The sequence below is a fragment of the Hordeum vulgare genome, chromosome 5H (genome assembly GCF_904849725.1).
Source record: "Hordeum vulgare subsp. vulgare chromosome 5H, MorexV3_pseudomolecules_assembly, whole genome shotgun sequence".
Taxonomy (NCBI): Eukaryota; Viridiplantae; Streptophyta; class Magnoliopsida; order Poales; family Poaceae; genus Hordeum; species Hordeum vulgare.
In genome coordinates this window covers 159,650,359-159,665,789 of record NC_058522.1, presented here as the reverse complement: position 1 = coordinate 159,665,789, position 15,431 = coordinate 159,650,359, and positions in this window count along the sequence as shown.

The following is a 15,431-nucleotide window of genomic DNA, read 5'->3' as shown; positions in this document are numbered from 1 at the left end:
GTAAGATATGAGTTCTCGTTCGAAACGCTGCTACTTCGAGAGAGATTGTCCGTTTTGTACACGAACTGCATCCAGTTTTTGTCGTAGACCTCTCAACTTTGAACACATCCTATGTGGGTGAAATGATGATAGCATGCCAACTTTAAACATTTTCATAGTTCATTTGTAGTGCTTTTCAATTTCACGGTCAACTAGCTCAAAAAAATAAGTAAATGCACGAAGAATACCAAATGAAGTCAGAAATTGTTGAAATTTTGTGATGTGCCTTAGAATGGTGCATTTTGAACACACAAAAAGTATGGTGTTCAAATAAGTTCAAAAAAATGAAATCCCTTTGTAAGAGATGAGTTCTCGTTCGAAACGCTCCTACTTCGAGAGCGATTGTCCGTTTTGTACACGAACTGCATCCAATTTTTGTCGTAGCCCTCTCAACTTTTTAACACATGCTATGTGGGTGAAATGATGATATCATGCCAACTTTGAACATTTTCAGAGTTCATTTGTAGTGCTTTTCAATTTCAGGGTCAACTAGCTCAAAAAAATAAGTAAATGCACGAAGAATACCAAATGAAGTCAGAAATTGTTCAAATTTTGTGATGTGCCTTAGAATGGTGCATTTTGAACACACAAAAAGTATGGAGTTCAAATAAGTTCAAAAAAATTAAATCCCTTTGTAAGAGATGAGTTCTCGTTCGAAACACTGCTACTTCGAGAGAGATTGTCCGTTTTGTACACGAACTGCATCCAGTTTTTGTCGTAGCCCTCTCAACTTTGAACACATGCTATGTGGGTGAAATGATGATAGCATGCCAACTTTAAACATTTTCATAGTTCATTTGTAGTGCTTTTCAATTTCACGGTCAACTAGCTCAAAAAAATTAAGCAAATGCACGAAGAATACCAAATGAAGTCAGAAATTGTTGAAATTTTGTTATGTGCCTTAGAATGGTGCATTTTGAACACACAAAAAGTATGGAGTTCGAATAAGTTCAAAAAAATGAAATCCCTTTGTAAGAGATGAGTTCTCGTTCGAAACGCTGCTACTTCGAGAGAGATTGTCCGTTTTGTACACGAACTGCATCCAGTTTTTGTCGTAGCCCTCTGAACTTTTTAACACATGCTATGTGGGTGAAATTATGATAGCATGCCAACTTTCAACATTTTCGGAGTTCATTTGTAGTGCTTTTCAATTTCAGGGTCAACTAGCTCAAAAAAATTAAGTAAATGCACGAAGAATACCAAATGAAGTCAGAAATTGTTGAAATTTTGTGATGTGCCTTAGAATGGTGCATTTTGAACACAAAAAAATTATGGAGTTCAAATAAGTACAAAAAAATTAAATCCCTTTGTAAGATATGAGTTCTCGTTCGAAACGCTGCTACTTCGAGAGAGATTGTCCGTTTTGTACACGAACTGCATCCAGTTTTTGTCGTAGCCCTCTCAACTTTTAACACATGCTATGTGGGTGAAATGATGATATCATGCCAACTTTAAACATTTTCAGAGTTCATTTGTAGTGCTTTTCAATTTCACGGTCAACTACCTCAAAAAAAAATAAGTAAATGCACGAAGAATACCAAATGAAGTCAGAAATTGTTGAAATTTTGTGATGTGCCTTAGAATGGTGCATTTTGAACACACAAAAAGTATGGAGTTCAAATAAGTTCAAAAAAATGAAATCCCTTTGTAAGAGATGAGTTCTCGTTCGAAACGCTCCTACTTCGAGAGCGATTGTCCGTTTTGTACACGAACTGCATCCAATTTTTGTCGTAGCCCTCTCAACTTTTTAACACATGCTATGTGGGTGAAATGATGATATCATGCCAACTTTCAACATTTTCAGAGTTCATTTGTAGTGCATTTCAATTTCAGGGTCAACTAGCTCAAAAAAATAAGTAAATGCACGAAGAATACCAAATGAAGTCAGAAATTGTTCAAATTTTGTGATGTGCCTTAGAATGGTGCATTTTGAACACACAAAAAGTATGGAGTTCAAATAGGTTCAAAAAAATTAAATCCCTTTGTAAGAGATGAGTTCTCGTTCGAAACACTGCTACTTCGAGAGAGATTGTCCGTTTTGTACACGAACTGCATCCAGTTTTTGTCGTAGCCCTCTCAACTTTGAACACATGCTATGTGGGTGAAATGATGATAGCATGCCAACTTTAAACATTTTCATAGTTCATTTGTAGTGCTTTTCAATTTCACGGTCAACTAGCTCAAAAAAATAAGCAAATGCACGAAGAATACCAAATGAAGTCAGAAATTGTTGAAATTTTGTTATGTGCCTTAGAATGGTGCATTTTGAACACACAAAAAGTATGGAGTTCGAATAAGTTCAAAAAAATGAAATCCCTTTGTAAGAGATGAGTTCTCGTTCAAAACGCTGCTACTTCGAGAGAGATTGTCCGTTTTGTACACGAACTGCATCCAGTTTTTGTCGTATCCCTCTCAACTTTTTAACACATGCTATGCGGGTGAAATGATGATTGCATGCCAACTTTCAACATTTTCAGAGTTCATTTGTAGTGCTTTTCAATTTCACGGTCAACTAGCTCAAAAAAAATAAGTAAATGCACGAAGAATACCAAATGAAGTCAGAAATTGTTGAAATTTTGTGATGTGCCTTAGAATGGTGCATTTTGAACACACAAAAAGTATGGAGTTCAAATAAGTTCAAAAAAATGAAATCCCTTTGTAAGAGATGAGTTCTCGTTCGAAACGTGCTACTTCGAGAGAGATTGTCCGTTTTGTACACGAACTGCATCCAGTTTTTGTCATATCCCTCTGAACTTTTTAACACATGCTATGTAGGTGAAATAATGATAGCATGCCAACTTTCAACATTTTCAGAGTTCATTTGTAGTGCTTTTCAATTTCAGGGTCAACTAGCTCAAAAAAATAAGTAAATGCACGAAGAATACCAAATGAAGTCAGAAATTGTTGAAATTTTGTGATGTGCCTTAGAATGGTTCATTTTGAACACACAAAAAGTATGGAGTTCAAATAAGTTCAAAAAAATGAAATACCTTTGTAAGAGATGAGTTCTCGTTCGAAACGCTCCTACTTCGAGAGAGATTGTCCGTTTTGTACACTAACTGCATCCAGTTTTTGTCGTAGCCCTCTTACCTTTTTAACACATGCTATGTGGGTGAAATGATTATATCATACCAACTTTCAACATTTTCAGAGTTCATTTGTAGTGCTTTTCAATTTCAGGGTCAACTAGCTCAAAAAAATAAGTAAATGCACGAAGAATACCAAATGAAGTCAGAAATTGTTGAAATTTTGTGATGTGCCTTAGAATGGTGCATTTTGAACACACAAAAAGTATGGAGTTCAAATAAGTACAAAAAAATTAAATCCCTTTGTAAGAGATGAGTTCTCGTTCGAAACGCTGCTACTTCGAGAGAGATTGTCCGTTTTGTGCACGAACTGCATCCAGTTGTTGTCGTAGCCCTCTCAACTTTGAACACATGCTATGTGGGTGAAATGATGATAGCATGCCAACTTTAAACATTTTCATAGTTCATTTGTAGTGCTTTTCAATTTCAGGGTCAACTAGCTCAAAAAAAAAAAATAAGTAAATGCACGAAGAATACCAAATGAAGTCAGAAATTGTTGAAATTTTGTGATGTGCCTTAGAATGGTGCATTTTGAACACACAAAAAGTATGGAGTTCAAATAAGTTCAAAAAAATTAAATCCCTTTGTAAGAGATGAGTTCTCGTTCGAAACACTGCTACTTCGAGAGAGATTGTCCGTTTTGTACACGAACTGCATCCAGTTTTTGTCGTATCCCTCTCAACTTTTTAACACATGCTATGTGGGTGAAATGATGATTGCCAACTTTCAACATTTTCAGAGTTCATTTGTAGTGCTTTTCAATTTCACGGTCAACTAGCTCAAAAAAAATAAGTAAATGCACGAAGAATACCAAATCAAGTCAGAAATTGTTGAAATTTTCTGATGTGCCTTAGAATGGTGCATTTTGAACACACAAAAAGTATGGAGTTCAAATAAGTTCAAAAAAATGAAATCCCTTTGTAAGAGATGAGTTCTCGTTCGAAACGTGCTACTTCGAGAGAGATTGTCCGTTTTGTACATGAACAGCATCCAGTTTTTGTCACAGCCCTCTGAACTTTTTAACACATGCTATGTGGGTGAAATGATGATAGCATGCCAACTTTCAACATTTTCAGAGTTCATTTGTAGTGCTTTTCAATTTCAGGGTCAACTAGCTCAAAAAAAATAAGTAAATGCACGAAGAATACCAAATGAAGTCAGAAATTGTTGAAATTTTGTGATGTGCCTTAGAATGGTTCATTTTGAACACACAAAAAGTATGGAGTTCAAATAAGTTCAAAAAATGAAATCCCTTTGTAAGAGATGAGTTCTCGTTCGAAACGCTCCTACTTCGAGAGAGATTGTCCGTTTTGTACACGAACTGCACCCAGTTTTTGTCGTAGCCCTCTTAACTTTTTAACACATGCTATGTGGGTGAAATGATGATATCATGCCAACTTTCAACATTTTCAGAGTTCATTTGTAGTGCTTTTCAATTTCAGGGTCAACTAGCTCAAAAAAAGTAAGTAAATGCACGAAGAATACCAAATGAAGTCAGAAATTGGTGAAATTTTGTGATGTGCCTTAGAATGGTTCATTTTGAACACACAAAAAGTATGGAGTTCAAATAAGTTCAAAAAATGAAATCCCTTTGTAAGAGATGAGTTCTCGTTCGAAACGCTCCTACTTCGAGAGAGATTGTCCGTTTTGTACACGAACTGCACCCAGTTTTTGTCGTAGCCCTCTTAAATTTTTAACACATGCTATGTGGGTGAAATGATGATATCATGCCAACTTTCAACATTTTCAGAGTTCATTTGTAGTGCTTTTCAATTTCAGGGTCAACTAGCTCAAAAAAATAAGTAAATGCACGAAGAATACCAAATGAAGTCAGAAATTGTTGAAATTTTGTGACGTGCCTTAGAATGGTGCATTTCGAACACCCAAAATGTATGCAGTTCAAATAAGTTCAAAAAATGAAATCCCTTTGTAAGAGATGAGTTCTCGTTCGAAACGCTCCTACTTCGAGAGAGATTGTCCGTTTTGTACACGAACTGCACCCAGTTTTTGTCGTAGCCCTCTTAACTTTTTAACACATGCTATGTGGGTGAAATGATGATATCATGCCAACTTTCAACATTTTCAGAGTTCATTTGTAGTGCTTTTCAATTTCAGGGTCAACTAGCTCAAAAAAATAAGTAAATACACGAAGAATACCAAATGAAGTCAGAAATTGTTGAAATTTTGTGACGTGCCTTAGAATGGTGCATTTTGAACACCCAAAATGTATGCAGTTCAAATAAGTTCAAAAAATGAAATCCCTTTGTAAGAGATGAGTTCTCGTTCGAAACGCTCCTACTTCGAGAGAGATTGTCCGTTTTGTACACGAACTGCACCCAGTTTTTGTCGTAGCCCTCTTAACTTTTTAACACATGCTATGTGGGTGAAATGATGATATCATGCCAACTTTCAACATTTTCAGATTTCATTTGTAGTGCTTTTCAATTTCAGGGTCAACTAGCTCAAAAAAAATAAGTAAATGCATGAAGAATACCAAATGAAGTCAGAAATTGTTGAAATTTTGTGACGTGCCTTAGAATGGTGCATTTTGAACACCCAAAATGTAGGCAGTTCAAATAAGTTCAAAAAAATGAAATCCCTTTGTAAGAGATGAGTTCTCGTTCGACACGCTCCTACTTCGAGAGAGATTGTCCGTTTTGTACATGAACTGCATCCAATTTTGATCGTAGCCCTCTTAACTTTTTAACACATGCTATGTGGGTGAAATGATGATAGCATGCCAACTTTCAACATTTTCAGAGTTCATTTGTAGTGCTTTTCAATTTCAGGGTCAACTAGCTCAAAAAAATAAGTAAATGCACGAAGAATACCAAATGAAGTCAGAAATTGTTCAAATTTTGTGATGTGCCTTAGAATGGTGCATTTTGAACACACAAAAGGTATGGAGTTCAAATAAGTTCAAAAAAATGAAATCCCTTTGTAAGAGATGAGTTCTCGTTCGAAACGCTGCTACTTCGAGAGAGATTGTCCGTTTTGTACACGAACTGCATCCAGTTTTTGTCGTAGCCCTCTCAACTTTGAACACATGCTATGTGGGTGAAATTATGATAGCATGCGAACTTTAAACATTTTCATAGTTCATTTGTAGTGCTTTTCAATTTCACGGTCAACTAGCTCAAAAAAAAAAGAAAATGCACGAAGAATACCAAATGAAGTCAGAAATTGTTGAAATTTTGTTATGTGCCTTAGAATGGTGCATTTTTAACACACAAAAAGTATGGAGTTCGAATAAGTTCAAAAAAATGAAATCTCTTTGTAAGAGATGAGTTCTCGTTCGAAACGCTGCTACTTCGAGAGAGATTGTCCGTTTTGTACACGAACTGCATCCAGTTTTTGTCGTATCCCTCTCAACTTTTTAACACATGCTATGCGGGTGAAATGATGATTGCATGCCAACTTTCAACATTTTCAGAGTTCATTTGTAGTGCTTTTCAATTTCACGGTCAACTAGCTCAAAAAAAATAAGTAAATGCACGAAGAATACCAAATGAAGTCAGAAATTGTTGAAATTTTGTGATGTGCCTTAGAATGGTGCATTTTTAACACACAAAAAGTATGGAGTTCAAATAAGTTCAAAAAAATGAAATCCCTTTGTAAGAGATGAGTTCTCGTTCGAAACGTGCTACTTCGAGAGAGATTGTCAGTTTTGTACACGAACTGCATCCAGTTTTTGTCATAGCCCTCTGAACTTTTTAACACATGCTATGTAGGTGAAATGATGATAGCATGCCAACTTTCAACATTTTCAGAGTTCATTTGTAGTGCTTTTCAATTTCAGGGTCAACTAGCTCAAAAAAATAAGTAAATGCACGAAGAATACCAAATGAAGTCAGAAATTGTTGAAATTTTGTGATGTGCCTTAGAATGATTCATTTTGAACACACAAAAAGTATGGAGTTCAAATAAGTTCAAAAAAATGAAATCCCTTTGTAAGAGATGAGTTCTCGTTCGACACGCTCCTACTTCGAGAGAGATTGTCCGTTTTGTACACGAACTGCATCCAGTTTTTGTCGTAGCCCTCTTAACTTTTTAACACATGCTATGTGGGTGAAATGATGATATCATGCCAACTTTCAACATTTTCAGAGTTCATTTGTAGTGCTTTTCAATTTTAGGGTCAACTAGCTCAAAAAAATAAGTAAATGCACGAAGAATACCAAATGAAGTCAGAAATTGCTGAAATTTTGTGATGTGCCTTAGAATGGTGCATTTTGAACACCCAAAAAGTATGGAGTTCAAATAAGTTCAAAAAAATGAAATCCCTTTGTAAGAGATGAGTTCTCGTTCGAAACGCTGCTACTTCGAGAGAGATTGTCCGTTTTGTACACGAACTGCATCCAGTTTTTGTCGTAGCCCTCTCAACTTTTTAACACATGCTATGTGGGTGAAATGATGATAGCATGCCAACTTTCAACATTTTCAGAGTTCATTTGTAGTGCTTTTCAATTTCAGGGTCAACTAGCTCAAAAAAATAAGTAAATGCACGAAGAATACCAAATGAAGTCAGAAATTGTTGAAATTTTGTGATGTGCCTTAGAATGGTACATTTTGAACACACAAAAAGTATGGAGTTCAAATAAGTTCAAAAAAATGAAATCCCTTTGTAAGAGATGAGTTCTCGTTCGAAACGCTGCTACTTCGAGCGAGATTGTCCGTTTTGTACACGAACTGCATCCAGTTTTTGTCGTAGCCCTCTCAACTTTTTAACTCATGCTATGTGGGTGAAATGATCATAGCATGCCAACTTTCAACATTTTCAGAGTTCATTTGTTGTGCTTTTCAATTTCAGGGTCAACTAGCTCAAAAAAATAAGTAAATGCACGAAGAATACCAAATGAAGTCAGAAATTGTTGAAATTTTGAGATGTGCCTTAGGATGGTGCATTTTGAACACACAAAAAGTATGGAGCTCAAATAAGTTCAAAAAAATGAAATCCCTTTGTAAGAGATGAGTTCTCGTTCGAAACGCTCCTACTTCGAGAGAGATTGTCCGTTTTGTATACGAACTGCATCCAGTTGTTGTCGTAGCCCTCTCAACTTTGAACACATGCTATGTGGGTGAAATGATGATAGCATGCCAACTTTCAACATTTTCATAGTTCATTTGTAGTGCTTTTCAATTTGAGGGTCAACTAGCTCAAAAACAATAAGTAAATGCACGAAGAATACCAAATGAAGTCAGAAATTGTTGAAATTTTGTGATGTGCCTTAGAATGGTGCATTTTGAACACACAAAAAGTATGGAGTTAAAATAAGTTCAAAAAAATGAAATTCCTTTGTAAGAGATGAGTTCTCGTTCGAAACGCTGCTACTTCGAGAGAGATTGTCCGTTTTGTACACGAACTGCATCCAGTTTTTGTCGCATCCCTCTCAACTTTTTAACACATGCTATGTGGGTGAAATGATGATTGCATGCCAACTTTCAACATTTTCAGAGTTCATTTGTAGTGCTTTTCAATTTCACGGTCAACTAGCTCAAAAAAAATAAGTAAATGCACGAAGAATACCAAATGAAGTCAGAAATTGTTGAAATTTTGTGATGTGCCTTAGAATGGTGCATTTTGAACACACAAAAGGTATGGAGGTCAAATAAGTTCAAAAAAATGAAATCCCTTTGTAAGAGATGAGTTCTCGTTCGGAACGTGCTACTTCGAGAGAGATTGTCCATTTTGTACACGAACAGCATCCAGTTTTTGTCATAGCCCTCTGAACTTTTTAACACATGCTATGTGGGTGAAATGATGATAGCATGCCAACTTTCAACATTTTCAAAGTTCATTTGTAGTGCTTTTCAATTTCAGGGTCAACTAGCTCAAAAAAATAAGTAAATGCACGAAGAATACCAAATGAAGTCAGAAACTGTTGAAATTTTGTGATGTGCCTTCGAATGGTTCATTTTGAACACACAAAAATTATGGCGTTCAAATAAGTTCAAAAAATGAAATCCCTTTGTAAGAGATGAGTTCTCGTTCGAAACGCTCCTACTTCGAGAGAGATTGTCCGTTTTGTACACGAACTGCACCCAGTTTTTGTCGTAGCCCTCTTAACTTTTTAACACATGCTATGTGGGTGAAATGATGATATCATGCCAACTTTCAACATTTTCAGAGTTCATTTGTAGTGCTTTTCAATTTTAGGGTCAACTAGCTCAAAAAAATAAGTAAATGCACGAAGAATACCAAATGAAGTCAGAAATTGTTGAAATTTTGTGACGTGCCTTAGAATGGTGCATTTTGAACACCCAAAATGTATGCAGTTCAAATAAGTTCAAAAAAATGAAATCCCTTTGTAAGAGATGAGTTCTCGTTCGACACGCTCCTACTTCGAGAGAGATTGTCCGTTTTGTACACGAACTGCATCCAGTTTTTGTCGTAGCCCTCTTAACTTTTTAACACATGCTATGTGGGTGAAATGATGATATCATGCCAACTTTCAACATTTTCAGAGTTCATTTGTAGTGCTTTTCAATTTTAGGGTCAACTAGCTCAAAAAAATAAGTAAATGCACGAAGAATACCAAATGAAGTCAGAAATTGTTGAAATTTTGTGATGTGCCTTAGAATGGTGCATTTTGAACACCCAAAAAGTATGGAGCTCAAATATGTTCAAAAAAATGAAATCCCTTTGTAAGAGATGAGCTCTCGTTCGAAACGCTGCTACTTCGAGAGAGATTGTCCGTTTTGTACACGAACTGCATCCAGTTTTTGTCGTAGCCCTCTCAACTTTTTAACACATGCTATGTGGGTGAAATAATGATAGCATGCCAACTTTCAACAGTTTCAGAGTTCATTTGTAGTGCTTTTCAATTTTAGGGTCAACTAGCTCAAAAAAAAAAGTAAATGCACGAAGAATACCAAATGAAGTCAGAAATTGTTGAAATTTTGTGATGTGCCTTAGAATGGTGCATTTTGAACACACAAAAAGTATGGAGTTCAAATAAGTACAAAAAAATTAAATCCCTTTGTAAGAGATGAGTTCTCGTTCGAAACGCTGCTACTTCGAGAGAGATAGTCCGTTTAGTACACGAACTGCATCCAGTTGTTGTCGTGGCCCTCTCAACTTTGAACACATGCTATGTGGGTGAAGTGATGATAGCATGCCAACTTTCAACATTTTCATAGTTCATTTGTAGTGCTTTTCAATTTCAGGGTCAACTAGCTCAAAAAAAATAAGTAAATGCACGAAGAATACCAAATGAAGTCAGAAATTGTTGAAATTTGGTGATGTGCCTTAGAATGGTGCATTTTGAACACACAAAAAGTATGGAGTTAAAATAAGTTCAAAAAAATGAAATTCCTATGTAAGAGATGAGTTCTCGTTCGAAACGCTGCTACTTCGAGAGAGATTGTCCGTTTTGTACACGAACTGCATCCAGTTTTTGTCGTATCCCTCTCAACTTTTTAACACATGCTATGTGGGTGAAATGATCATAGCATGCCAACTTTCAACATTTTCAGAGTTCATTTGTTGTGCTTTTCAATTTCAGGGTCAACTAGCTCAAAAAAATAAGTAAATGCACGAAGAATACCAAATGAAGTCAGAAATTGTTGAAATTTTGAGACGTGCCTTAGGATGGTGCATTTTGAACACACAAAAAGTATGGAGCTCAAATAAGTTCAAAAAAATGAAATCCCTTTGTAAGAGATGAGTTCTCGTTCGAAACGCTCCTACTTCGAGAGAGATTGTCCGTTTTGTATACGAACTGCATCCAGTTGTTGTCGTAGCCCTCTCAACTTTGAACACATGCTATGTGGGTGAAATGATGATAGCATGCCAACTTTCAACATTTTCATAGTTCATTTGTAGTGCTTTTCAATTTGAGGGTCAACTAGCTCAAAAACAATAAGTAAATGCACGAAGAATACCAAATGAAGTCAGAAATTGTTGAAATTTTGTGATGTGCCTTAGAATGGTGCATTTTGAACACACAAAAAGTATGGAGTTAAAATAAGTTCAAAAAAATGAAATTCCTTTGTAAGAGATGAGTTCTCGTTCGAAACGCTCCTACTTCGAGAGAGATTGTCCGTTTTGTACACGAACTGCATCCAGTTTTTGTCGCATCCCTCTCAACTTTTTAACACATGCTATGTGGGTGAAATGATGATTGCATGCCAACTTTCAACATTTTCATAGTTCATTTGTAGTGCTTTTCAATTTCACGGTCAACTAGCTCAAAAAATATAAGTAAATGCACGAAGAATACCAAATGAAGTCAGAAATTGTTGAAATTTTGTGATGTGCCTTAGAATGGTGCATTTTGAACACACAAAAGGTATGGAGGTCAAATAAGTTCAAAAAAATGAAATCCCTTTGTAAGAGATGAGTTCTCGTTCGGAACGTGCTACTTCGAGAGAGATTGTCCATTTTGTACACGAACAGCATCCAGTTTTTGTCATAGCCCTCTGAACTTTTTAACACATGCTATGTGGGTGAAATGATGATAGCATGCCAACTTTCAACATTTTCAAAGTTCATTTGTAGTGCTTTTCAATTTCAGGGTCAACTAGCTCAAAAAAATAAGTAAATGCACGAAGAATACCAAATGAAGTCAGAAACTGTCGAAATTTTGTGATGTGCCTTCGAATGGTTCATTTTGAACACACAAAAATTATGGCGTTCAAATAAGTTCAAAAAATGAAATCCCTTTGTAAGAGATGAGTTCTCGTTCGAAACGCTCCTACTTCGAGAGAGATTGTCCGTTTTGTACACGAACTGCACCCAGTTTTTGTCGTAGCCCTCTTAACTTTTTAACACATGCTATGTGGGTGAAATGATGATATCATGCCAACTTTCAACATTTTCAGAGGTCATTTGTAGTGCTTTTCAATTTTAGGGTCAACTAGCTCAAAAAAATAAGTAAATGCACGAAGAATACCAAATGGAGTCAGAAATTGTTGAAATTTTGTGACGTGCCTTAGAATGGTGCATTTTGAACACCCAAAATGTATGCAGTTCAAATAAGTTCAAAAAAATGAAATCCCTTTGTAAGAGATGAGTTCTCGTTCGACACGCTCCTACTTCGAGAGAGATTGTCCGTTTTGTACACGAACTGCATCCAGTTTTTGTCGTAGCCCTCTTAACTTTTTAACACATGCTATGTGGGTGAAATGATGATATCATGCCAACTTTCAACATTTTCAGAGTTCATTTGTAGTGCTTTTCAATTTTAGGGTCAACTAGCTCAAAAAAATAAGTAAATGCACGAAGAATACCAAATGAAGTCAGAAATTGTTGAAATTTTGTGATGTGCCTTAGAATGGTGCATTTTGAACACCCAAAAAGTATGGAGCTCAAATATGTTCAAAAAAATGAAATCCCTTTGTAAGAGATGAGCTCTCGTTCGAAACGCTGCTACTTCGAGAGAGATTGTCCGTTTTGTACACGAACTGCATCCAGTTTTTGTCGTAGCCCTCTCAACTTTTTAACACATGCTATGTGGGTGAAATAATGATAGCATGCCAACTTTCAACAGTTTCAGAGTTCATTTGTAGTGCTTTTCAATTTCAGGGTCAACTAGCTCAAAAAAAAAAGTAAATGCACGAAGAATACCAAATGAAGTCAGAAATTGTTGAAATTTTGTGATGTGCCTTAGAATGGTGCATTTTGAACACACAAAAAGTATGGAGTTCAAATAAGTACAAAAAAATTAAATCCCTTTGTAAGAGATGAGTTCTCGTTCGAAACGCTGCTACTTCGAGAGAGATAGTCCGTTTAGTACACGAACTGCATCCAGTTGTTGTCGTGGCCCTCTCAACTTTGAACACATGCTATGTGGGTGAAGTGATGATAGCATGCCAACTTTCAACATTTTCATAGTTCATTTGTAGTGCTTTTCAATTTCAGGGTCAACTAGCTCAAAAAAAATAAGTAAATGCACGAAGAATACCAAATGAAGTCAGAAATTGTTGAAATTTGGTGATGTGCCTTAGAATGGTGCATTTTGAACACACAAAAAGTATGGAGTTAAAATAAGTTCAAAAAAATGAAATTCCTTTGTAAGAGATGAGTTCTCGTTCGAAACGCTGCTACTTCGAGAGAGATTGTCCGTTTTGTACACGAACTGCATCCAGTTTTTGTCGTATCCCTCTCAACTTTTTAACACATGCTATGTGGGTGAAATAATGATAGCATGCCAACTTTCAACAGTTTCAGAGTTCATTTGTAGTGCTTTTCAATTTCAGGGTCAACTAGCTCAAAAAAAAAAGTAAATGCACGAAGAATACCAAATGAAGTCAGAAATTGTTGAAATTTTGTGATGTGCCTTAGAATGGTGCATTTTGAACACACAAAAAGTATGGAGTTCAAATAAGTACAAAAAAATTAAATCCCTTTGTAAGAGATGAGTTCTCGTTCGAAACGCTGCTACTTCGAGAGAGATAGTCCGTTTAGTACACGAACTGCATCCAGTTGTTGTCGTGGCCCTCTCAACTTTGAACACATGCTATGTGGGTGAAGTGATGATAGCATGCCAACTTTCAACATTTTCATAGTTCATTTGTAGTGCTTTTCAATTTCAGGGTCAACTAGCTCAAAAAAAATAAGTAAATGCACGAAGAATACCAAATGAAGTCAGAAATTGTTGAAATTTGGTGATGTGCCTTAGAATGGTGCATTTTGAACACACAAAAAGTATGGAGTTAAAATAAGTTCAAAAAAATTAAATTCCTTTGTAAGAGATGAGTTCTCGTTCGAAACGCTGCTACTTCGAGAGAGATTGTCCGTTTTGTACACGAACTGCATCCAGTTTTTGTCGTATCCCTCTCAACTTTTTAACACATGCTATGTGGGTGAAATGATGATTGCATGCCAACTTTCAACATTTTCAGAGTTCATTTGTAGTGCTTTTCAATTTCACGGTCAACTAGCTCAAAAAAAATAAGTAAATGCACGAAGAATACCAAATGAAGTCAGAAATTGTTGAAATTTTGTGATGTGCCTTAGAATGGTGCATTTTGAAGACACAAAAAGTATGGAGTTCAAATAAGTTCAAAAAAATGAAATCCCTTTGTAAGAGATGAGTTCTCGTTCGGAACGTGCTACTTCGAGAGAGATTGTCCGTTTTGTACACGAACAGCATCCAGTTTTTGTCATAGCCCTCTGAACTTTTTAACACATGCTATGTGGGTGAAATGATGATAGCATGCCAACTTTCAACATTTTCAGAGTTCATTTGTAGTGCTTTTCAATGTCAGGGTCAACTAGCTCAAAAAAAATAAGTAAATGCACGAAGAATACCAAATGAAGTCAGAAATTGTTGAAATTTTGTGATGTGCCTTATAATGGTTCATTTTGAACACACAAAAAGTATGGAGTTCAAATAAGTTTAAAAAATGAAATCCCTTTGTAAGAGATGAGTTCTCGTTCGAAACGCTCCTACTTCGAGAGAGATTGTCCGTTTTGTACACGAACTGCACCCAGTTTTTGTCGTAGCCCTCTTAACTTTTTAACACATGCTATGTGGGTGAAATGATTATATCATGCCAACTTTCAACATTTTCAGAGTTCATTTGTAGTGCTTTTCAATTTCAGGGTCAACTAGCTCAAAAAAATAAGTAAATGCACGAAGAATACCAAATGAAGTCAGAAATTGTTGAAATTTTGTGACGTGCCTTAGAATGGTGCATTTTGAACACCCAAAATGTATGCAGTTCAAATAAGTTCAAAAAAATGAAATCCCTTTGTAAGAGATGAGTTCTCGTTCGACACGCTCCTACTTCGAGAGAGATTGTCCGTTTTGTACACGAACTGCATCCAGTTTTTGTCGTAGCCCTCTTAACTTTTTAACACATGCTATGTGGGTGAAATGATGATATCATGCCAACTTTCAACATTTTCAGAGTTCATTTGTAGTGCTTTTCAATTTTAGGGTCAACTAGCTCAAAAAAATAAGTAAATGCACGAAGAATACCAAATGAAGTTAGAAATTGCTGAAATTTTGTGATGTGCCTTAGAATGGTGCATTCTGAACACCCAAAAAGTATGGAGCTCAAATAAGTTCAAAAAAATGAAATCCCTTTGTAAGAGATGAGTTCTCGTTCGAAACGCAGCTACTTCGAGAGAGATTGTCCGTTTTGTACACGAACTGCATCCAGTTTTTGTCGTAGCCCTGTCAACTTTTTAACACATGCTATGTGGGTGAAATGATGATAGCATGCCAACTTTCAATAGTTTCAGAGTTCATTTGTAGTGCTTTTCAATTTCAGGGTCAACTAGCTCAAAAAAAAAGTAAATGCACGAAGAATACCAAATGAAGTCAGAAATTGTTGAAATTTTGTGATGTGCCTTAG